Source organism: Ictidomys tridecemlineatus, chromosome 5 (genome assembly GCF_052094955.1).
Source record: "Ictidomys tridecemlineatus isolate mIctTri1 chromosome 5, mIctTri1.hap1, whole genome shotgun sequence".
Classification (NCBI taxonomy): Eukaryota; Metazoa; Chordata; class Mammalia; order Rodentia; family Sciuridae; genus Ictidomys; species Ictidomys tridecemlineatus.
Window position 1 is genome coordinate 38943431 of NC_135481.1, and position 24522 is coordinate 38967952.

General features: G+C 38.3%; 1 protein-coding gene and 1 long non-coding RNA gene across 5 annotated transcripts in view; one reads left to right on the plus strand and one right to left on the minus strand.

Moving 5' to 3' along the window:
- Positions 1-2116: 2116 nt before the first annotated feature.
- LOC144377760 (uncharacterized) lies at positions 2117-9229 on the minus strand. 2 transcript variants are annotated; one of them, XR_013438821.1, is made up of 3 exons: positions 8901-9229; positions 8587-8650; positions 2117-5606 (listed from the first exon to the last, which is right to left on the minus strand). It is a non-coding gene; the product is annotated as an uncharacterized LOC144377760 (long non-coding RNA). The 2 variants fall into 2 exon arrangements; XR_013438820.1 differs by lacking the exon at positions 2117-5606 and adding an exon at positions 5735-7544.
- Positions 9120-24522, plus strand: part of Ino80 (INO80 complex ATPase subunit) — a 131808-nt gene continuing 116405 nt past the window's right edge. For 2 of the 3 annotated variants that reach the window (XM_078049790.1, XM_078049792.1), the window contains exon 1: positions 9342-9666. The gene's annotated coding sequence lies outside the window, so the exon portion shown is untranslated. Of the gene's footprint in view, positions 9235-9341; positions 9667-24522 lie in introns of those variants that run through there. The other variant, XM_078049791.1, reaches the window with a different exon arrangement.

A 24522-nucleotide genomic window follows, 5' to 3' on the forward strand; every position in this document is an offset into this window, starting at 1 on the left:
AAAGAATATACTGTTTGTTTTTTAAATTTTTGGAAGGGGAAATGGTTCAAATCTCTTACAAGACAGATTTAATATTATTATAGAGCTGTTATAAGTCTCAACTGTCTATTTTACCATCCCTCCGTCTTATACAAATAAGCACAAAGACCATTCTGGCTACTTCTTGCTGAAAAGGGTTGAAGTATGTGGGATGAAGGAATGAACTTGTTTCACCTGAAATCTGAAATATTCACAAATACCTGAAATAAACTCAAGCCTCTGAAACCACAGCTTGACCTCTTTAGTAATACATTTTAAAACACATTTAATTATAAGAGAAATCAGAAATAAGCTCAGTAAAAAGGACATTCCTAATTTAAGCAGTCCAGAAAAGATAGGTTCTTGTTGTTTTTGTTGTTATTGTTGTTGTTTTGGTACCAGGGATTGAACCCAAGGGCACTTTACCACTGAGCCACATCCTAGTCATTTTACTTTTATTTTAGGGTCTCACTAGGTAGCTTACAGCCTTGCTAAATTGCTGAGCTGGCTTCAAACCTGGAAGCCTCCTGACACTGGGATTACAAGCAAATGCCACCATGCCCAACAAGAAAAGATAATTATAATGCCCTAGGTATCTAATAAAAGTACTGAGATCTAGTTATTTTATCCTAGGGTTTCTGGGCATATTTGTTGCTAGAATGCTTGTTTTCCAATTTTTTTAAAAAATATTTTTTAGTTGTTAATGGATCTTATTTATTTATTTATTATGTTGAGGATCAAACCCAAGGCCTCACACATGCCAGGCAAGCACTCTACCACTGAGCCACAACTCCAGCCCTTGTTTTCCAATCTTTTCAAGGTGAGTTTCACCTTCAGCACAAGTGTTAATGTAAAAACAACAGTAAGTATTTGATATAGCACAGACCCTTGCTTGTAAAAATAGACTACAGCAATTGGGTTATTGAGCATTACTTTAGGTAAGTATTCTATATCCTTTGCTGCATGGATTTGGCCCAGGCAGTTTTTATTAATTATAATATCTAGGGTGATAGATTTTAAAACAGATATTCATGGGCTCCTATCTACTACCAGGGCAAGACAGTTTTATTGAATGTACACCAAAACCATCTTCCTGGTAACCTGGGAAATAGAACAGAAATGGTTCTGTTTTGTGGTGCTGGGGGTTGAACCCATAGCCTTACACATGCTAGGCAAGCACTATTATTGGGATAATCCCTGTATTTTCTTTTCTTTTTTTAATATTTATTTTTTAACTTTAGGTGGACACAATATCTTTATTTTTATGTGGTGCTGAGGATCGAACCCAGTGCCTCACACATGCCAGGCAAGCACACTACTACTTGAACCATATCCTCAGCCCAATCCCTGTATTTTCTTAGTTCTTGAAATAGAGGGCTGGCTCAGTGCTCAATTTTTTGGAACTGGCAAATGGAAACTGGCATGGCCACATAATCTAATAGATAAATTCCTCCTATTTTCCAGCTACCTGGAAATATATATGCTCATGGAATTCCTTCAGGGATCTAATAAACAGGTATTCTATTAAGAGCACAAAGGATTATTGATAAATTACTTAAAATTATCTGAGTTTCAAGGCAAAGTTTCCTGGTTAGATCAAACCAGGGGTCTATAACTAGTGGAAACATAAATTTTGGTTGGCATCATTTGTTGGGGGCCATGATTAAAGCCTGGGGTTATTGAACACACTGTTAAAGATTTAGAAGAGTATGTACTCTGAGTATCCCAGGTAGAGTCTTCAGTATGCCAAACAAAGGGGAGAGTTGGCTGTTTCAGTGCTAGACTGAATCAAGGTCATCCCAGAAGGCAGGAGCCTCATGTTCACTTTTGCTTTCACAGACTCTATCTGAACTGTTACTGAGAAATTATAATCTAAATATTCTGTTGATTATAGCAGTATTGATGGGCTCAGGACAATTTGCAACCTCGAGGTATTAGGCAAAATTCAAGCTTCTCTATGGAGGAGTAAAGAACAAACAGGAGTAGGGGTGTGTGAGGTCTTGGGCTGGTTACCCTTACATATTATGTTACTTCGGAGGGCTTTTTATTTATTTAATTCTAAAAAGATGTAATAATTTCAGTGAGTTTACTTCTAGCACAGTTTATGAAATATATTTATTGACAAATAACTAAGTAGACAAATTAATTTATGTCAAACAACTGGAAAGCTCACACATATCAAGAAACAATTCAAGCATTTATGGTTCTTATAGGTTTGAAATTAAATCTTTTTTTCTTTTTGGTACCAGGGATTGAACTCAGAGGTGCTTAATTACTGAGCCACATCCCCAACCCTCTTATTACTATTTTATTATTATTATTATTTTGAGGGTCTCTGTAAGTTGCTCAGGGCCTCGCCAAGTTGCTGAGGCTGGCTTTACATTTATGATTCTCCTGCTTCAGCCTCCTTAGCTGCTGGATTAAAGGTGTTTGCCACTGTGCCTGGATCAAATCTCCTTTAAAAAATTAGTGCACCAGGACTGGTTAACCCATTAAATTATCACCTTTGAGTAGGAAACCCAAAGCAAATAAACAACATTTTAAAAAGAAAAATTATAGCTTCAAAATAAGCGTCTATTCCTCTCATTTAAAAAAATGTACAATTTTTCTAAAGTATAAAATAGGAAACATGGAAAAAATACTGCACATCTTAGCTGAAAAAACTACAGGGAAAAAATCTCTTTATATACAGAACTGAGATGAATTCATATGATTTTTTACAAATATTCACATAAGTAGTTTAGAAAGAAGTGTACCTTATTGATGAAAGCTTTCAACCCACCCTTGTATTTGTGAATTTTCTTAGTTCAATAAAAAATTATAATGTTTTCATTATATATTACATATAAAGCAAGATTATTTTTATTAATAATTTCTCTGAAAGATCAGGAAAACTTATGGCACGTTTTTACAAAGCAAAGCAAACTATGAAGCAAGGAGTGATCCTATTGTGTTCAAAGCAGAAATATGTGACTTGTATTTTTGTATTTTAATTTTAAACTAGCAGAGAAGGGAAAGAAGAAAGGCAGGAAATAAAAAGTGAGACTAAATAGACAAAGCTGCAAAGATACTCCACTTTGGGTTCAGTTTCTCTTTTGAATTCTCACCAAGTTGAAAAGCAAAGATTGCTCATCCCCAGTATAGGAACAATAGAAAATAAATGGAAAAACATATCACTATGATCCAGTAACACCTACAAAAGTGAAAAGAGGGCCATGTGTAGTGGTGCTCATACATGATCCCAGCAATTTGGCAGGAGGATCGAAAATTTGAAGCTAGCCTCAGCAACTCAGTAAGGCTCTGAGCAACTAACTTAGTAAGACCCTGTTTCAAAGTAAAATAAATAAATAAATAAAAAGGGTAGGGGATGTAGCACAGTAGTCAGGTACTTGCTGCCTAGTATACACAAGGCCCTGGGGTTTGATCCCTAAGAACAAACACACACACACCTCCACACTTCTGTTGTAAGGGATGATTAAATGTTTGAGACTTAGGGATGTAGCTCAGTGGCAGAGTGCTTGTCTAACATGTGTGAGGCAGTGGGTTGGTTCAATCCTTAGCACCACATAAAAATAATAAAATAAAGGAATGCTGTCCATCTACAACTACCAAAAGTTTGCTTTTAAGTTGTGATCCTTCTGCCTCAGCCTCACGAGCTAGAATTGCAGGCATATGCTGCTGTGTTGGGCCCCCAAAGGTTTTTTTTGATGACGTGTCCAACAATCAGTTTTCCTGCCTTAGCCATGGTGAGAGATCATGATCACAGGATTATCTTCCCATGTGAATAAAAGCGTGGAGAAAACAATAAACAGAAATCATAATGGTTAGTTTGGGGGGGGTGGGGGGGCATGATAAACTTGCAAAATTGCTTAGTCTGCTCTCAAACTTGCAATCCTCCCATTTGTGCTTTGCACCCAGCTTTGTTCCCATCTTTTCATGTGCAAAAGGTCAAAAGGCTTCCTTAAATCTGGAGAGCCTAAAGCTGGGGCACTAAGTAGCTTTCTTTTCAGCTGGTTGAAAACCCAGTTGGCATTCCCTACCTTAAGGATTCTAGGTCTCCCTTTAATTAAAACCTCAAAATGGCCTTAGCCCAAGTTGGGAATCCAGACACAGCAAAATCTGGCAACTCCCAGAAAGCTAAACAATTTTCAGTAAGTAGTGGGTATAGCTACACGGGCAATGATTTCTTTGTGGTTAGGGTTCAAATTTCTGTTCCTTAGAGAATTCAATCCTAAGTATTTTAACAGTCTTCAGATTTGTGTGTGTGTGTGTGTGTGTGTTTTCCCCCTTAGGGACTTTATGTCCCCTATCAGTCAAGGAATTTAAGGTCTCTGAACAGTATTTTCAATGAAGCCTCTTTTGTTTTCACTTGTAACCAAAATGTGACTGACATATTATAGGATTCCTTCTTTTAACTGAAGGTCCTTTAGGCCTTTGGTTAGTATTTCTCCAGAGCATAGGTGAGTACTTCTGTGGAAACAGTCTAATAAAATTGTTTGGTGTTGGGGGCTGGGGTTGTAGCTCAGTGGTAGAGCACTTTTGTAATCAAGTGTGGGTTCAATTCTCAGCACCATATATAAATAAAATAAAGTTTCATTGAAAACTAAAAAAAAAAAAAAAAGTTTTACATTGTTTTTTTTGTGTCTTGCCATTCAAAGGCAAATACCTTTTGAGTTTTCTCTGGTGAGAAGCGGAAAAAGGCATCCTTGAAGTTCTAGTATAGTGAACTAGTGTAGGTCTCTACCTACCTGGTCAGGAGAATATACCGGCTGGGCACAATAAGGCATACATAGAGCACCATTTGATCAATGGACTTAAAGTCCTGTACAAATCAATGTTCTTTGCAATTTGACTTTTATGAAGGGAAGATGGGCACAGTATGTGGGGCGTGACATGGTCTTTTTAAAAAATTTTTGTTTTTAGTTATACGTGACAGTACAATGTATTTTTTTAAATATTAGATGGACATAATACCTTAATTTTTTTATGTGATGCTGAGGAATGAACACAGTGCCTCATACATGCTAGGCAAGCTATCTACCAACTGAGCTACAACCCCAGCCTAGTACAATGTATTTTGACATATTATACACGCATGGAGTATAACTTCCCATTTTTGTGGTTGTACATGATACGAAGTTACACATTGGTTGTGTTATTCAAATATTAACATAGGAATGTCATGTCTAATTCATTCTACTGTCTTGCATTCCCACCCCTCTCCCACTTCCCTGTCTAATCTGGTGAACTTCCACTCCTCTCTGCCTATTTTGAGTCCGTCAACATATCAGAGAGAACATTCCTTTGTTTTTTTGGGTTTGGCTTATGTCACTTAGCATGATAGTCACCAGTTCCATCCCATTTCTGGCAAATGTCATAATTTCATTCTTCTTTATGGTTCGTATTCTATTGTGTATATATACAACAGCATAGATTTATTAAATTTTCCTTTTAAAAAGTCCATCCAGAAGTTGGGCATGGTGGCACATGTTTGTAATTCCAGGAACTGGGGAGCCTGAGGCAGAAGGATTGCAAGTTCAAGGCCAGCCTCAGCAACTCAGTGCATCTCTAAGCATCAAAGTGAGATCCTGTCTCAAAATAAAATATAAAACAAAAAGGGGTTGATGATGTGGCTCAGTGTTTAAGTGCCCCTGGATTCAGCCCCCAGACCCCAAAAGAAAAATAAATAAATGAAGCACCATCAGGAATGGCTATATTCTTTTTTGGTGCCTTATTTATTTATTTTTTTAATTTTAATATTTATTTTTTAGTTATTGGCGGACACAATCTTTCTTTATATGTGGTGCTGAGGATCGAACCCAGGCCGCACGCATGCCAGGCAAGCGCGCTACCGCTTGAGCCACATCCCCAGCCCCTGTGCCTTATTTTATATTCCCTTTTTGCCTGCGTCCCTGAAGTACTAAGCATTGAACTCAAGACCTTTTGCATGCCAGGCAGGCACTCTACCATTAAGACAGACTGTAAGCTTTTATTTTGGAACAGGATCTCACTAAGTTGCACAGGCTGCTTGCCTCAAATTTGCAATTCTCCTGCCTCCCAAGTAGCTGGGATTACAGGTGTGTATCCCTGCTTTTAAGGGACTTAGAACCCTTATAAAAGAATGCCAATGGGTTTTCAACCAGATGAAGGGAAAATTATGTAGTGCTCCAGTTTTGGCATCCCAGATGTAATAGTCTTTGACTTCTTGAAAAGTCTTCCTTGCTTGCAGCAATATTCACAGAAACCCAGGGGAAAAATGAAAGATTATGAGAAGAACCAAAAAATATTAATTTCTTGATTACATGAATAGCTGGGAATAAGACTTGGGTTATTAACTCAGAATCTCAAAAGTCATTTTTGCTAACCTGTGGCTTACTTCTCAAAAGCATATTGTTTGAAGTCAGGTTATTTCAAGGCCTCCTTCTAGGAGCACCTTGATAGTTAAGGCATGTCCTGGCTTCTCATCCATCCATATGTCCTCTTTCACCTGGTTCAAGATGTCTTTTAGTACCTCCACAGCTTCCCCCGAGTTATTCTGTAGCAGTAGCATCTGGAGGGTGTAGGCTTGTTCAGGTGATACTTCAATTTCTTTTTTTTGGTACTGGGGATTAAACTCAGGGGCACTCCACCACTGAGTCACATCCCCAGTCCTACTTCGTATTTTTATTTAGAGACAGGGTCTCACTGAGTTGCTTAGCACCTCACTTTTGCTGAGGCTGGCTGTAAATTCGTAATCCTCCTGTCTTAACCTCCTGAGCCACTGGGATTACAGGCATGGACACTTCTGGTTCTAGCTATCCTGGTGAAAAATTTACCTGAGATTTTAGTTTTGCAAGTCAGGCATATATAGAAAGCTATGTTTTAAGTTCACCTAGGTGGGATTCCAAAGGCTGCAGTAATGGCGAGGTTAAGATTTTCCCTGATTCCCTACAGACAGAGGTTTATTGAAGTAAGTAGCTTCACGTTTAAGGGAGAATGAGGCAATCTCTAGAGAAAGAGGCTTTTGAGAGTAAGGTAAGGAATATAGTAAAATGGACTATTTCCAGAGGGAGAGACAGCTTTATATGGTTTTTTAAAATTAGGAGATAAGGGCTGGGGATGTGGCTCAAGTGGTAGCGAGCTCGCCTGGCATGCGTGCGGCCCGGGTTCGAACCTCAGCACCACATACAAACAAAGATGTTGTGTCCGCCGGAAACTAAAAATAAATATTAAAAAAATTTTAAAAAATAAAAAATAAAATAAAATTAGGAGATAAGTATTAATGACAGAATAAGTGTCCCCATGTTCACAAGTGAGGTCATGTTAAATCTAAGGAAGTCCTTCAACTTAATCATTCTTCTTCAAAAATTCCTCTTAATTCTGCCATTTGATAGTTGTTTTTCAAACTATTTCAACTTCTTCAGTTTTGGACAATCTTCAATGCAGTGTTCTTCCTTGCAGTAACTGTACTGATTTTCCCTAGAGGTGGCTGATGTTTGCTTATCTTTTTTGGTTCTCCTCATAATCCTTTATTTTCCCCCGGGTTTCTGCAAGCAAGGAAGACTGCTGTTGCATTTTCTGTTGTTTTTTTTCAAATCCCATGCTTCGTCTGTTACCGTACACTTTAAAAACTATTTGTACAATGTGTGAAGCACACATCCCTAAAGCTCCATCCATTCCTTTTTATATGAGAAATTCTTTGGCTGAGAAGTTAATGTTCACCATTTTTTAAAGTTTTCTGGAGCCTCAGAACTGGCATCCATATAGCACTGGTATTCTTAATAGACAGAGCTCTGAAGGATCCTCCTGAGGTTTTTGTTTAACCTCTTGAACACTCTTAAGAAATCTCTACTTTAGGGACTTTTCTTTGAAGTCCTGTCAGCACGCATCTACTATAATTTTTGAGATATGGCAATCCATGGTTATTATGTCGAAATTGGGTTCAATTGTATGGACACCTTTTTTTGAGTTCTGCTCTAGCATGATTAGACAGAGCCATGTGGCTCTAGTCATTACCATAATATTCACCAGAGCCAGAGTGTCAGCCCTGGTGGGTTGACTGATAAGTAGCAAAAATGGAGACAAATAAATCTTCCGTGTTGGATCTGTTGTTCTGATATGAAGGGCTATTGATTGATTTGGAGCAGTTATTTCTTCGTCTTTCTCCCCTTCTGTACCAGAAAGTCTGGGCTCAGGTTTTCCTGCCTGTTGAAAACCATGATTTGCTATCTCCGTGAGCAGCTTCATTTTTATATAACACGAAGGAGTGCATATGGAACTTCTTTCCACTTACCTTCTCTCTTACAAAATAAATTTATATTGTCAGATGATATGATAACTTAAGGACCTGTTCATGGACCATTTCCTCCACAGCTAAAGCCCATTAAAACCAAGCAACAAAAAGAGATCATTTTCTTCCTTTTCAAAGGCTCATAATTGAAAGTAGTTGAACTAAAAAAGATACATCCTAATAGGCTACAATCTAAAACCAGATTTGAGTTGCCCACGACATCGGGGCAGACAAAAAACACAGTAAACAAAACAACTCCTGCAGGAAGATCTAAGGGCTGAAGTCCAACAATTCCTTACACTTATCCAAAGCGATGATCCATTTATCAAACTGTCCTAGGCAGTCGATCCTTTTACATGGAACCTAAGAAAACAACAAGGGAAAAAAGAATTCGGTGGTCGCACGTGCCGAGGCCACTCATCCGACTGCTTTAAATGGAATGTGCACCAAAGCTTACACGTTTCTCTGTTCCAAAAAGTTTTAAGCCTGGGTGGGTGACACCGTCTGAAGACGATTTGGAGAAGTCCCCAGGTGAACGGTGCCCAGGCAGGTGCAGGCACCCTCAAGCGCCTATATCGTATCTGCATGCACCCACCAAAGGCATAAAACTTACCGCTAGTTAGTCTGCCAATATTATCAGTGTTCGGTAGCCCCTCCCAACTCCTACCTCTGAGAACAAATATTCCCAGGATCCGGGGCGGTTCCCATTGACGTTATTTCCGGGAAAAGTAACCTTTCTTTGGCGGTTGCGGATCTGAGAGCTCTCGCGAGATTTGCTCCCGCGAGATCTGCTTGCTCACTCTAGCGAAGACATCCTCCTCCTCCTCCCCGCCGCCTTTCGGCAATCTTCGCCAGTCCCAGCCCCGACCAATCTGCACGCAGATGGCATGGATGAGGGTCTCCCCCCGAACCCCGGTCCACGCGGGGCGTCAGGCGGCAGCCGCGGGGTACGAACTGCACGAGACCGACGACAGCGGCACTGCGAGCGGCCACGGGCTGGCGAGTAGCAGTGAGCGTGGGTGGGGCGGGGGTAAGCCAGCCGAGTAACGGCTCGATTGTTCTGGCCTGGCTATGGCGCCTCTCCTCCCCCCCGCCATGGCTCCCCGTGTCCCTGCTCCGCTCCTCTCAGTGAGTGAAAGTGGCCGCCGCCGCCGCCGGCCCAGCGCCCGCAGCCGCCTCAGCGCCGCCGCCATCTTGGGGTCCCAGGAGCCGCCGAGGGAGCGAGCTAGGAGCGTTCACGTCCACCGCAGTCACCGTCCCACGGCCTCAGAGAGCGAACCGCGGCTCCACCGTCGGCGGGGCGACCCCCCCCTTCAGACCCCGCCCGTACCCCGCCCCCCCTCCGCCGCCGTCGCGGCGGCGGGGCCCCGCGGCCCGAGGTGAGGTGATTAGATGTGGGCGGGCGAACGGAGGGGGGGTTGTGTAGGCCCCGTTGCGCCCCTCTCTGCGGGCGACGACTGGGCCGCGTCTTAAAGGGGCCGTCGCCCCCGGCCCCTGGATTTGTTGGGGATAGTAGGATGGGTGTGGACACTCCCCGCAGGGTTGGGACCTCTGGGACCTGGGCCTGGTCCTTCCCCCTCATACCTTGGGAGACCCAGGGTCACGCGATGACCTCAGATACCCGAGGAAGCCCGTGGGGCACCCACATGTGGGGAATGTGTTAGACCAGGTGCACGTGGGACCCGGTGGGGCGGTGTCGGGCTAACACGTGTGTGGGTTTGGGCTTGGGTAGGGGCTGGGCGGAGGCTGCTCTTGCTGGAGTGGGAATCAGTGAGAGTTATGCCTGTCAATTTAAACAAATGAGATCTAAGAGCTTGAGTATTCAGTGTCAATTTATGGGGAGCAAGTTGGTATGTGGATGAATCATGCACGTTGCTGGTTGTTTTTGGGTGGGGGCAGACTAACACGTGCACAGACTTAGGAGTGTGTAGGTGACATCCTTTCTGTTTTTTTAGACTTTTGTAGTGCGTCTAAGCAAGTGTCATCTTATTTTGACGTTTCTTCTTGAGCTTGCTGATGAAAAGTACTACTTCCGTAATCTCTGAGGATGGAAGCCCCCTACAGTTTAGGAGTGATAGAGCTTAAGAAGGGACTTAACTATTTTAGTTAGTAACCAACTGTGCTCAAAATTTTTTGATTCTCACTGTCCCCGTTTTCCTGTTCTTGTACTTGTTTGGAATGGGGGAGAGAATTTGGAGGATGACCTCTCTTAACATAACAGATAATCAGCTTAGATTTCCAGTCAGTGACTTCCATGATTTCCTTGTGGCTTACCAGTGGGAACCTTTTTTTTTTTTAAGAATGGGGAGGGCTGGGGTTGTGGCTCAGTGGTAGAGCGCTAGCCTATCGTGTGAGGCGCTGGGTTTGATTCTCAGCACCACATAAAAATAAATAAAGTCATTGTGGCCATCTATAACTAAAGAAAAAAAAAAAACAACTCAGGGGTGCTTAACCACTGAGCCACCTTCCCAGCCCTTTTTAGTTTTTATTTTGGAACAGGGTCTCTCTCAGTTTCTTAGGCCTTTGCTTAGTTGCTGATGCTGGCTCTGAATTTGTTTCCTCCAGCCTCAGCTGCCTGTTTCTCTGGGATTACAACTGTGCACCACCGTACCCAGAAACATACATATTTTTTAAGAGCTTTATTGAGATATGATTCACACATGTGCGCGCACACACACACGAAAAAGTCAGCTGAATTAGGTACAATAAAGTCATTTTTAGTGTATACGTAGAATTGTATAGTTATTACCACTATTTGTCACCCCCCCAAAGAAGCTCCTATGCAGTCACTCCCCATTTCCTCTCTTCCAGCTCCTTCCTTCCTTCCTTCCTTCCTTCCTTCCTTCCTTCCTTCCTTCCTTCCTTCCTTCCTTCCTTCCAGTTCCAGTAATACATAATATACTTTTCTTTCTCTTATTTTTGTCTATTTTGGACACTGCCATTTCATATAAAGGAAAATTTTACAATTGGTGTTCTTTTGTGACTGGCTTCTTTCATGATATTTTCAAGGTTCATACCTGTTTTAGCATGTAGACTCTGTTCCTTTTTATTGCCGAATAATATTCCTTTTGTTTATGTTTTGTTTGTTTGTTTTTTGTGGTGCTGGAGCTTGAACCCAGGGCCTTGTACATGCAAGGCAAGCACTCTACCAACTGAGCTGTATATCCCCCAGCCCTTGGTTATGTTTTATAGTTGAAATTCTCAAGCCCTTCCTATAAGACAATTTTGAGAATATTATGAGTCATTATATCCATGGGTTCAGCATTCTTCGATATATCCAATTTTGGGTTGAAAATATTTTTCAAAATTCCAGAAAACAAAACTTGAATTTGCTATGGGTCAAGCTGTCGCTCCTCCCATTTCACAGATCCTTAGTCTCTCTTCAGCACTTGTTTGAGCATTGTTAACTTTGCATGTCTGTCTTTTTTTTTTTAGTTGTTGGACCATTATTATTATTATTTTTAAGAGAGAGAGAGAGAGAGAGAGAGAGAGAGAGAATTTTCAATATTTATTTTTTAGTTCTCGGCGGACACAACATCTTTGTTGGTATGTGGTGCTGAGGATCGAACCCGGGCCACACGCATGCCAGGCGAGCGCACTACCGCTTGAGCCACATCCCCAGTCCCTGGACCATTATTTTACTTATTTAAATGTGGTGCTTAGAATTGAACCTAGTGCTTCACACATGCTAGGCAGGGGCTTTACCACTGAACTAAAACCCCAGCCCACTTTGCATGTTTTTCTGTACTGGGTAGCTCCATCTGTGGTGATTGTGTCTGGACTGTACACATAGACTTTTTTCCTTGATCCCTGAACAATGTAGTATAATAATTTACATAGCATTTACATTGTGTTAGGTATTAAAAGTAACCTAGTGATGGTTTAATGTATATGGAAAGATGTGTGTAGGCTACATGTGAATACTATGTCATTTTATATAAGGGACTTGAACATTCTGGGATTTTGGTATGGGGGAGGTTTGGAACAAATCTTCAGGATATTGAAAAATGACTGTGTAGTTAAGTGTCACAATGATATTTTGGTAAAAAATTGAACTACATACATAGTGATGGCTGTACTGTGTAGCTGAGGTGTATAGTAGGTTATACTATCAAAGTTTGCATAAGCACACACTGCAATGTTCACAGGTCAGAAATAGCACATTACTTTCTCAGAATGTATTCCTTTTGTTAAGTGAAGCATGACTGCATATGTAAATGTTGCATGTCTTTTAGATTCTAAAGTGAATTTTGTTTTTAAGGGATTGAATTCCATTATGTTAGTTTATTGTGTTCTTTTCCTTTACATTTTGTTTTAGAAGAATTCAAGCCTACTTTTGGTGCTCTGCATCTTTTGATAATAAATAGCTATAGAGAATACAAATGTGATTAGAAAAGTTTATAGCTAATAAAAACATTTTAAATGTGTCAAAGTGGAAAATGGGTTATGTCAAGGCTACTGATCATAAACTGATATTGTAATTTTACTTAATCAAAGTTTGTCATGGTAATACTGAAGAAAGGCATGTTGGCTTTGACGGGTGGTTCTTCCATCAACATGGGTAGGTAAGAAATAGACACCTTTTCTGCTCATGAGAAGATAAAATTTGGCTTAGGAATTTAATGTCAGCATTCAAGTACACAAAAAAACATAAATGTCAAAATACTGTGATTTTTAGAGTAGTCACAATTGGATAGGATCAATGGGAAACTGCATTTGTGTAGGAAAGTAAGTGAAGTTAAAGACAAGTTTAAGGGCTGGGATTGTGGCTCAGCAGTAGAGTGCTTGCCTGGCACATGGGAGGCCCTGGGTTCGATCCTCAGCACCACATAAAAAATAAATCAATAAAGATATTGTGTCCAACTTAAAAAAAAAAAAAGACAAGTTTAAATGTTGTATCTTTTTGTTTTTTTGGTACCAGGGATTAAACCCAGGTCACTAGCCCCTGAGTCACATTCTCAGCACTTTTTTGTATTTGATTTAGAGACCGGGTCTCTCTTAGTTGCTTAGGGCTTCGGTAATTTTTGCTGAGGCTGGCTTTGAACTTGTGATCCTCCTGTCTCAGCCTCCAGAGCCGCTGGGATTACAGTGGTGTGTGACTGTGCCCACCTAGAAGTTGGATCTTTTTTGTTTTTTTTAAATATTTATTTTTTAGTTATAGGTAGACACAATATCTTTATTTTATTTTTACATGGTGCTGAGGATCGAATTCAGTGCTTCACGCATGGTTGGAATCCTCTACCTCTGAGCCACAACCCCAGCCTAGAAGTCGGATCTTAAGTATCAGAATTGTAATATGGTAGGCTGTAGCATGTAGAGAATGTAAAGAACTTATCACTGATACCAGGTAAAAACTTGTTAAGAGCCATATTATGGTTGGACATGTTGGCATACAACTGCATTCCCAGTTACTCTGGTGGCTGAGGCAGGAGAATTGCAAGTTAGAGGCCAATCTCAGCAATTTAGTGAAGCTCTAAACAATTTTGTGAGATCCCCTGTCTCAAAATAAAAAAATAAAAGGGGCTGAGGTTGTGGCTCAGTGGTAAAGCAACTCTGGGTTTAATCTGCAGTACCCACTTCCAAAAACAAAAAATGGCCATGGTATGTATCTTATGATCATTTAATCCTCAAAAAACCCTCTCTATATATCCCATTTCACAGAAAACATGTTCATAGATGATAATCTGTGAAATCAGCCAGTAAATGACAAAGTCAGTGTTCTCTTCTTTTTTAAAGCTCTTTGCCCTCCCACAAATGTTCTGGAGAGTATTTCATATAGAAATATAAAGGTATCAATAAGATTTTTCATGTAATTCATATCAAGTTTCAGTTATAGGAATAATGGATTTGGTTTCTGATCCTGAGAGAGTGGATTTACTTGGAGTGGAAAGTTGATCACAGAGAAGCTTAATGCTTGTGTCTTCAATAACTATATAAGGGAGATTTCCTATGTGTTAGGTCAGAGGTAGAAGATTAGTAATAGCAAGTGAAGTTGACAAATTAGATACAAAAATCATTGTGACTTAATGAGGTCTGTATTTTTTTTTTATGGTGCTGGGGATTGAACCCAGGGCCTTGTGGAGGTCTGTATTTTTTTTTTAATATTTATTTTTTAGGTGTAATTGGACACAATGCCTTTATTTTATTTACTTATTTTTATGTGGTGTTGAGGATCGAACCCAGGGCTAGGTGAGTGTTCTACCACTGACCCCCAGCCCCAGCCCGGAGGTCTATATTTTTAATGGACTAAAGGAAAATTAGTAAATGATGCCATGCATTTATATAAAACCTTAACTAGCAAGGATTGATAAATAGTCTATGTGATGGTCTCTAGAGCAGGGTTCTTAAATTTATATAAAGTGTCTTTGATTCCTTGGCAGTCTGAAGCCTTTGAGCCCCTTCTCAGAACATGCTTTCTTTTGGTGGTGCTGCAGATTGAATCCAGGGCATTGCACATGCTAGGCAAATACTCTACAACTGGGCTATGTTCCTGTCTCAGAATATGACTTTTAAATGCAAAATACAATTCATATATTTAAAAAACAATTTTTAATATGAGAAATTTTCTTATTATTATAAAGTAATAATTAGAAGTAGCCCTGCTAATACTGCTATGGTGTGCTGCCTATATTCCCAATAGTAGGAAATGCTAATTTCAATTATAGGTTAGCAAAAATAAAAATGTAAATAATAATTGTTAGTGTTATTACAGTAGGGGGGATTGAACCAGAGCCTCTGCACATGTAAGCAGGTGTTCTACCATTAAGCCACACCCTGAGCCCCTTTATTTTGAGACAGGGTCTTGCTCATTTATTTGCCCAGACTGATCTCAAACTTGCAATCCTCTTGCCTCTGCTTCGTGAGTAACTGGAACACCGTGCCTGGCAAAGATGTGAATCTTTTCCATCTGAGTTCATGGACCCTAGTTTAAGAACCCCTACCTTACAGAGTCCTGGGCATATAACTAAGTTATTTCATATAGGGCACAATGATGATTTTGGTAACGAGAAGTAGGATTTTTTTTTTTTTTTTTTTTTGGTATCAGGGATTGAATGCAGGGTACACTCAACTACTGAGCCACATCCTTAGCCCTATTTTGTATTTTTAGAGATAGGGTCTCACTGAGTTGCTTAGGGCCTCGATTTGGCTGAGATTGGCTTTGAACTCAAGATCCTTCTGCCTTAGCCTCCTGAGTCATTGGGATTATAGGCATGTGCTACTGTGCCTGGCAGGATTGACTTTCGAGTCATGTTCACAAGAACATGAACATGACTTCTTATAGGAAAAGAGCTGTTCATAGTTTCCTTAAGGAGAAATCAGTTAGTATTGTGGGAAGATACTCCACTGGTTTTGGACTTAAAAAGACTTTAGTTCTAGTTTCAGTTCTTAATTGTAAAATGGAGATCATAATAATTTCTCCCGCCTGAAAGTTAATGATGTATTAATTTAAACAAAGCATATCAATAATGTTAATGGTTTTTCTTCTTTGAAGATATAAACATACTAAAATCTGTGACATACATTTAGTTTTGATTTAGAGGAGGGGATATTATTATAATGTAGGTAGGAACAACATGTATGGATATGAGGTTTTTCTCAGGGTATTCAAGTATATAGTATACCTTTTAGGAATGCCATGAAGAATATTTTTATTTCTTATAAAAGAAAAATAAGGTGCCTCCAGTTTGGTATGTTATAGTTAAGTTTTCTGGTAAAAAGTTAGTAACTAAGCAGAATAAAGTGTGGATAAGTCTGTCATATTTGTATGAATGAATAGAAAAAATGGCTAGTAACAGTGTATCAAAAAGGATACTAGGCCAAATGGTCAGTTTATCCCTGAGAATTTTGCCTGAATATATTGCCAGAGAGCCAAATAAAATGTTAGACATGGACTGAGGTTGTGGTTCAGTGGTAGAGCGCTTGCCTATCATGTGTGAGGCACTAGGTTTGATCCTCTGCACCTCATAAAAATAAATAAATAAATAAATAAATAAATAAAAGGCATTGTGTCCATCTACAACTAAAAAACAATTTTTTAAAAATGTTAAAGTCATTTCCAAGAAGAGAATGAAAAATAAAATTTGAAAATGTACTGTTGATAGCTCAGTAGTATACTACATGTGCTTAGCATGTGCAAAGGCCCTGGGTTCAATACTAAGTACACACCAAAAAAGAACTGCATCATCTTGTAAGAAACCACATGTTTTCACTCTTATACTTTTGAATGGTTTCCACTAATTTTAACTAAAGAAAGAACAAATTGAGCAGAAGAGAAATTTCCAGAAAGTGGCAGTAAAAATGAAGGTAATGGTCAGGCTTGGTCTCCAGGGCTTGGGTGTGGCTCAGTGGTAGAGCACTGGCCTAGGTTGCTTGAGGCCCGGAGTTTAATCGACAAACTGAAGTAGATTATGAATATTTTTTTAACATTTCTATCTATTATCTATTTTTATGTGGTACTGGGAATTGAACCCAGTCCCTCACACATGCTAGGCAAGCGCTCTACCACTGAGACACAACCCACTATGAATTGTTTTGAGTTAAGAAAAACACGAGGGTTTGGGTATGTATCTCTGGTAGAGGAACACTTGCTTGGCATGTGTAAGGCCCTGGGTTCAATCTCTAGCACCACAAAAAAAAAAAAAAAATTACAATGAGAAAAAAAGAAAAGAAAAACATGAATAATACTGGAAAATTAGAACTAGTTTGAAAGATGAATATTGCTTGACTGAGCTTTAATAGCGAGTAGTTTGTTTTTGAAACTTACTAGAGCAGAAAGTAGTTAAAAACAGACCAGATATAATTTAAGGATTATAAAGCCAAAGACTTTTGCGATCCAGCCCTAGTTCAGTTCTGGTTGATAAAACATTTATTGATATTTGTACCTAAGGGTTTATGAAACTCCTGTTTTGCAATATATTGAATTTTTTAGGTCAGGCTCTAAAATATTTTTGTCTAGGATGTCATTCTAATGTTTGTAATTATTTGCTGTTTTAGAATCAGTACACAATATGTAATATTATAATAGATTAGGCCCCCAACAGGCCTTGGACAGAGTTTTCTATAAAGGGACAGAGTTTTTCTATAAAGATAGTAAATGTCTTAGACCTTACAGCAACTCCTGCTATTGAAGTATAAGAGAAGCCACAGTTGATGTGTAAGTGAAGGAGTGTTTTCTGATGAAACTTTATTTATTGGTACTGAAAATTTAAATTTATATAATTTTAGGTGTTACAAAATGCTGTTTTTTGTTTTTCCACCATTTAAAAATGTAAAATCCATGTTTAGCTTTTATAAAAACTTTATCAAACTGGGTAGCAGGCTGGATTTAGCTTATAGGCCATTTCTGTTCCAACCCCTATTCTAGAGTCTTGATTCTACCATTCTCTGCCTATGGTTACTTAACCTTTGAACCATAATTTCTGTCTTTGAAATGGGAATAAGAACAGACTCTACTTTATAGAGTTATTAGATATAAACAAGATAACCCATGTAAAGTGCTTAGAAAGTACCTGACACATAATAAATGGAATATATTATTATCATATTAAACACCTTTATTTTACAGTGAGGTTGTTGGGACCCAAAAGGTGAGCTGATCGTGGTCTATGGCTTATCAATACATTTCAAGCTACAGCTCTTCAGCTACTCTTTCTACTACCCTATTGTGCTGCTTCCATCGTCACAGGAGGGTGGTACCATTTAATTCTGTTAACATTACTGCTTGAGCCAGGTCTGGTGGTGTACACCTATAATTGTAACAACTTGGGAAACTGAGGCAGGAAGGTTGCAAGTTTAAGTCTAGCCTCAGTAACTTGGTGAGACCCTCAGCAGCTTAGGTCTAAGTTGCCTCAAAAGAAAAAATACAAAGGACTGGTGATGTAGCTCAGTGTTAAAGTGCCCTTGGGTTCAATTCCTAATAACTTAAAAAGAAAATTACTGCTTGATAAAATTGCTCTACTTGATAATGTCATGGTTAAACTAAAATTTACACTTTTGTCAAAAATCATAGAACTTTACAGCACAAAGAATAAACTTTTAATTTTTAAAATTCTTTTTGTTTATACATGACAGAGTGCATTTAAAAAATATTTTGTTTTAGTTGTAGTTGGACATAATACCTTTCTTTTATTTTTATGTGGTGCTGAAGATTGAACCCAATGCCTTGCATGTGCTAGGCGAGCGTTCTGCCAAGCTACAACCCCCAGCCCCCAGTAGAGTGTATTTTTTTTAAATGAAGTTTTTATTTCAAATATTTATTTTTTAGTTTTAGGTGGACATAATGTCTTTATTTTTATGTGGTACTGAGACTCGAACCCAGTGCCTCACGCATGCTAGGCGAATGCGCTACCACTTGAGCCACATCCCCAGCCCTAGTAGAGTGTATTTTGACATGATTTTTACAGATTCATGGAGTATAACTTATTCAATTAGGATCCCACTCTTACATGATGTGGAATTTCACTGGTGGTGACTAATAAACTTTATGCAAATTAAAAAAATCATTTAGGAGGTCAAGAGATTCCAGGAAGGAATTCAGATTGTGACAATAGAGTCTAATTATATCCCTGATGAGTGAAGCAATCTTAACTAAAAAGACAAAGGAGCAAGGTACTTACTTCACCAAACTTGGATATTAGTAAAATCTGTAAGACCAGTAACTGAACGTAAAAACACTGTATTCTAATTGATAAAGTTACATCTCCAGGGGTGCAAGGTAATTGAACAGTTAAGTAAATGGATGATGAGAGATTGTCTTACTGCTGAAGTGGGAATTTACAGATAAGCAGAGGAGACTAGAATGATGTGTGGGTTAATGGATTAGAGTTGGAAATATCAGTACAAATCAATGCTTAGTTTAATTTAGATGCTGATGATTACATATAGAAATATTGCTATGTGTGCATATGTGGGTTAATATATGTACATATATTTCCATGCTCTGTTAGCTGACACAGTTATAAGAAATGACACCCAGGAATACACCTAGGGCCTGGACCTTGGTTTTTAATATATTCTTCATTAAAAGGAACTAGGGCTCCTTGTAGAAATGCCTGATTCTAGGATTGGTGCAGGAAATATGATAAGATGAGCCTTGAGCATCTGGTGGGCCAGAAAGGAAGGTAGGCTTTAGAAACAGCAGCAGGTGGGCCTGGGGCTGTAGCTCAGTGGTAGAGCGCCAGCCTTGCAGGTGTGAGACACTGGGTTCAGTCCTCAGCACCACATAAAAATAAATAAATAAAAAGATTAAAAAAAAAAAAAAAAAACACAGCAGCAGGAACCCCATATTGATGGGATATGTCAAAGGAGCACCAGAAACGATTGAAAAGAGCTCCCAATAGCCAATGCTGGCAAAAACTATTGGATTATAACTCATAGAATAAAGTAAATATCTGAATATAAATATAGTGATACAAACAATTGAATAAATTGAAATATTGCTTGAACTACTCCAATGGTGTGGTTCATGTCCTAGGAGCCTGTTTGCGGCACTTTAGCCTACACACATACACACACTCACACACACTCTCTTGTCTGTCCTTCTATTCATCCATCCATCCAGTCCATTCTGGGGATCTAAAACAGGGGTGATCTGTCTGTCTTCCCAGGACTGGGAATCTAACCTAGGAATGATTTACCACTGAGCAGCATTCCCAGCTCTGTTTTTATTTTTAGACAGGTTCTAAGTTGCTGAGGCTGGCCTGGAACTTAAAATCTTCCTGCCTTACTTAGCCTCCTGGGTTACTATTACTGGGATTACTGCTAGACATCCTGTACTGCTAGACAGTTTTGGAGTCAGACAATGGATTTTAATCCTGGCTTTGCTACTTCTGGCATTGTGACCTTGGACAAGATACCTAGCCTTAGTTTCTTGTAAAATGGGATTATAATAGTATGTACCAGATAACAAGGCTTGAGTTAATGCATATATAAAATGTACATAAGATGTTTTTAGCACATCAGTAAAATGTGTGTGTAGCCTCATTATTACAACAATATCTGATAAGAAAAAATCACAGAATTTGTACCAACCTTGGAATTCTTTGTAATGGAGGTTCCTCCTACCCTGAGGCTTCTTGCATAGAGGGAAAAATGTCTGACATTAATTTAACAAATATTTATTAACTAGGACCTAGTTTAGTGTAAGCATATCCCCTTGCTCATATTTGTTAGACTGTATAGCAAAGAGAAGGAAAATAATTATATTTGCTGTTAATATAACCATTACAAACCTGAGTGGCTTATATCTAAACATCTAAAAGCAAGACCCAATTAATGTATGATTCAACTCTTGTTTATTTACAGAAGGTTTGTCTATAGGATGAAATATCTGAACTTTGATTTTCGGCATTCCCTTGGGAAACTAGTTCTATGCAGCTTCTCTCTTGGCACTAACATCAGTTAAACAAGTCCATTCCCAAAGTAAAAAGTGACATGTAGTATAGGAAAACTAATTATAAAAAAGTCATTTGGAATATCAGCTGTTTCTGGATGTCTTTTACATTATATTCTCTATAATTACCTATCATTTTTGTAATAATAGATGGTTAACTATATAGAACTGGTAACTAAGTTTCCCCACTCCTTTGTATGTGATTCCTATTTCTCACAAGTGACTGCTGAGTAAGCTAATGCTTTATTCCCTCTGCTGAGTTATGAACTGGGCTCTTACATTTCTTTGGGCTTTGAATTCAGTTCTTTATCACTTCTGCAGGAGGCTTTTTTTTTCTCTTCTCTGCTAATTCTGAATACGGTAAATGTTTTCATGGTTCGTGGTTCTAGCTTTGGAAGTTGTTGGAAGTCACTGGTTCTTCACTGAGAAGAATTTTTGGCTCTTTTTTTTTTTTTTTTGTTCTGAGGATTAAACCCAGGGCCTCATGTATGCCAAGCATGTGCTTTACATTGAGCAACACTTCCATTTCAAATTCTTAATTGGATAAATTGTTTTTATTTATTTATTTATTTTTGTATTAAGTTTGGGTACTTTAATACCAGAAGAGTGTGTTTTTTTTGGAGCGGTACTGGGAATTGAACTCAGGGGCACTCAGCCACTGAGCCACACACCCAGCTCATGAGTTGCTTAGTACCTCTATTTTGCTGAGGCTGACTTTGAATCCTTCTGCCTCAACCTCTCCAGCTGCTGGGATTATAGGCGTGTGCCTGGCCCAGAAGAGTCACTAATATAGCTAACATTTTTTTTAGAATTATTATGTGAAAAATCTCTCAACTTCTTCAGGAAACATTTATCCCCTTTGAATTTCTTTTTAATTTTGGTTCTGGGGATTGAACCCAGGGGTATTTTACTATAAACATCATCCCTAGCCCTTTTTATTTTTTGTTAATTTTGAGACAGGGTCTCACTAAATTGCTTAAGACCTTGCCAAGGATGTGGGGGGAAGAAGAGAAGTTCAGTGGATTAGTCAAAGAGAAATGAAATGAAGGGAAGGGAACGGGGATGGGAATAGCAAAGACAGAAGAATGAATCACACATAACTTTTTCTGTGTTCATTTATTAATACACCAAGGAATCATGTATAGCTATAAGATTTGGATCCTAATTAGAATAATTTATACTATATCTATGTATAACATGTCAAAATACACTCTACTATCATATCTAAAAAGAAAAAAAGAATTTTAAAAACCACCATGTGGTTAAAAATAAAAAATGACCTTGCCAAATTGCTGAGGCTGACTTTGGGATCCTCCTGCCTCAGCCTCCCAAGCTACTGGGATTATAGGTGTAGTGCCTGGATCTCCTTTAAAATTTCTCCATAAAGTAATACTTAGACCCTAAAATACTTTATAAAGAGGAATTAAACTTGTTTGGTCAATGTTGTATCCTAGTTGTACAAGATAAAACTCCCCTGAGGCATTTGTGCTAATAAAGGCTATTTCTTTTATTGTCCTGATGTTTTTGTTCCTTGCCTTCTTGAACATTATCTTCTAGGAAGTTGAAATGATTCTTTCCCAGAAGAAATCAAATGCATCATTATGGATTTTTTTGTTTGATTATATGGTCTCCGCTGCATATCTGTGGTGTTCTGCAATTGAGGATTCAACCAGATGCAGATTGAAAATACTTAGAAAAGTTTGAACATGTACAGACTTTTTTCTTACTATTCTTTGAAGAATATAGTATAACAAGTATTTACATTGCTTTTACAGTATACTATAAGTAACTTAGAAATGTGTAGTGAAGTAATCTAGAACTGATCTAGTGAATAGGAGAATATACTTATAGTATATGCAGATTCTATGCTATTTAATATGAGAACTTGAACATCCATTAATTTGGGTCCAAGAACCACCTGTGGATACTGAGGATGACATATATTTAATTTGGGAAATAGTATTAAGAAAAAAGGAAGGGAAAATATATGGGCATTTAAAAAATTTTTCCACGTTTAAAATACAAGTACTATTTTTATCTTTGAAACTCTCTGCTTTGAGTAAACTCTAGGCTTGTGAAATTTCATGCTTGTATAGTGATCCCTTCATTTAAGCAAGTTGTTTCTGGCCTCCATAAGAAGGCTCTGCCTGCCTCTTGTTGAGGGTAAGATCTTTTTCTTTGTTCCATTTTTAGTTATAGATAGACAGAATACCGTTATTTATTTATTTTTATGGGGTGCTGAGTATTGAACCCAGTGCCTCACACATGCTCTGCAAATGCTCTACCACTAAGCCACAACCTCAACCTTGAAGCTTTTTTAATCATTTTAATTTTTACTAATTTGTGGTGATGGAGATTGAATCCAGGGCCTCTCAGATGTGGTAGGCAAGCACTGTACTGCTGAGCTACCCCCAGGTGCTTCTTTAAGTTTTCTTATTCTACAGCAGAGGCTGGTTGTGAAAAATTGGGCTTTGGAGTCAATGACAATAGATTGAGTTTTAACTTAGTCAAGTCATTGAAATTAACCAAAACTAGACTAAAAGTTTATGACAATGAAGGCTCTCATACTGGTGGGCTCTTATTCTGTGTTATAGGCCATCAGGCCATAAGTAGGCTAGTTTTGAATAGCTCTTTTTCTGGTGAATGGATTTGAGATTAAATGAAACATTTCATAGAAATCAGAAAGGTTTTTCATATGAGCTATTGAGTTTTTGTTGTGAGATCATAGTATATTTATTGTGGACAGGAAACATTCTATCAAGTCTAATTATTCTTTAAATATTCATGAAAAACTTTCCCCTCAATATTTTTTTGTAGAATTGCTTAAAAATACTTTAATAATTTAGATCTACCAAAATAAAGATGTCATTTTGTGTCAACTAAATGGGTAATATAGGGCTGGGTTGTGTGTGGCTCAGTGGTAGAGTGCTTGTCTAGCATGCATGAGGCACTGGGTTCAATCCCCAGCACCACATAAAAATAAATAAATAAAGATATTGTGTCCATTTACAACTAAAAAATATTTTTTAAAAAATGGATAATATAAATGAATAAATGTTATTTAATAAAAAGTACAGTAATGAACATTTCATTAAATTTATCAATATTTATATTGTACAAAATTATATATTTTTTTATATTGTGTTACTTTCTCCCAAATGAGGTTTTGATGTTTTACTAATTTAACCTATTTTAATTTATTTGTGGGGCTTTGTTGTGTTTTGTTTTGTTGGTGAACATATACCTGGTACATGCTAGACAAGCACATCAAGCCACCCCACAGTATTGAACATATACCTGGTACATGCTAGACAAGCACATCAAGCTACCCCGAAGTCCTGTGTTCTTTATAAAAAGAAACAAAAGAAAAGCAGTTTTTTTTAATATGCTTTGTGCATTAGTACAGACATCCATGCTCTGTACTGAAGAGAACCATTCTGATATTAAGAAAACTCCTTGTATTTTGTGATTCCTTACTTATTAAACAACAGATAATTAGTTCATGCAAAAAGACTTATGATAGAGAACAGTTACAATACGTATTAAGCTAAGAGAACTAAGAGAAATGGGAATAATTTAGTGTGTCCATGTAAACACTAAGTTGTCATTTCCTTAAGAGAGTTAAGGATGGGTCTCTTGCTTATTTTGTCAGAAAGAGGTGCTAGTTACGTTCAGCTTATGCTATAGTATCCTTTAGTATTTCTACCTTAAACTGATACTGGAGAAACACAGAATTTAGAGCCAAAAGGATGTAAATTGAATCCCAGTGTAAGCTGGCCAAGAGAAAGTATACCAGCATATATATACTGTATAATTCTGGGTGACCTTGGCACCCATCACACTT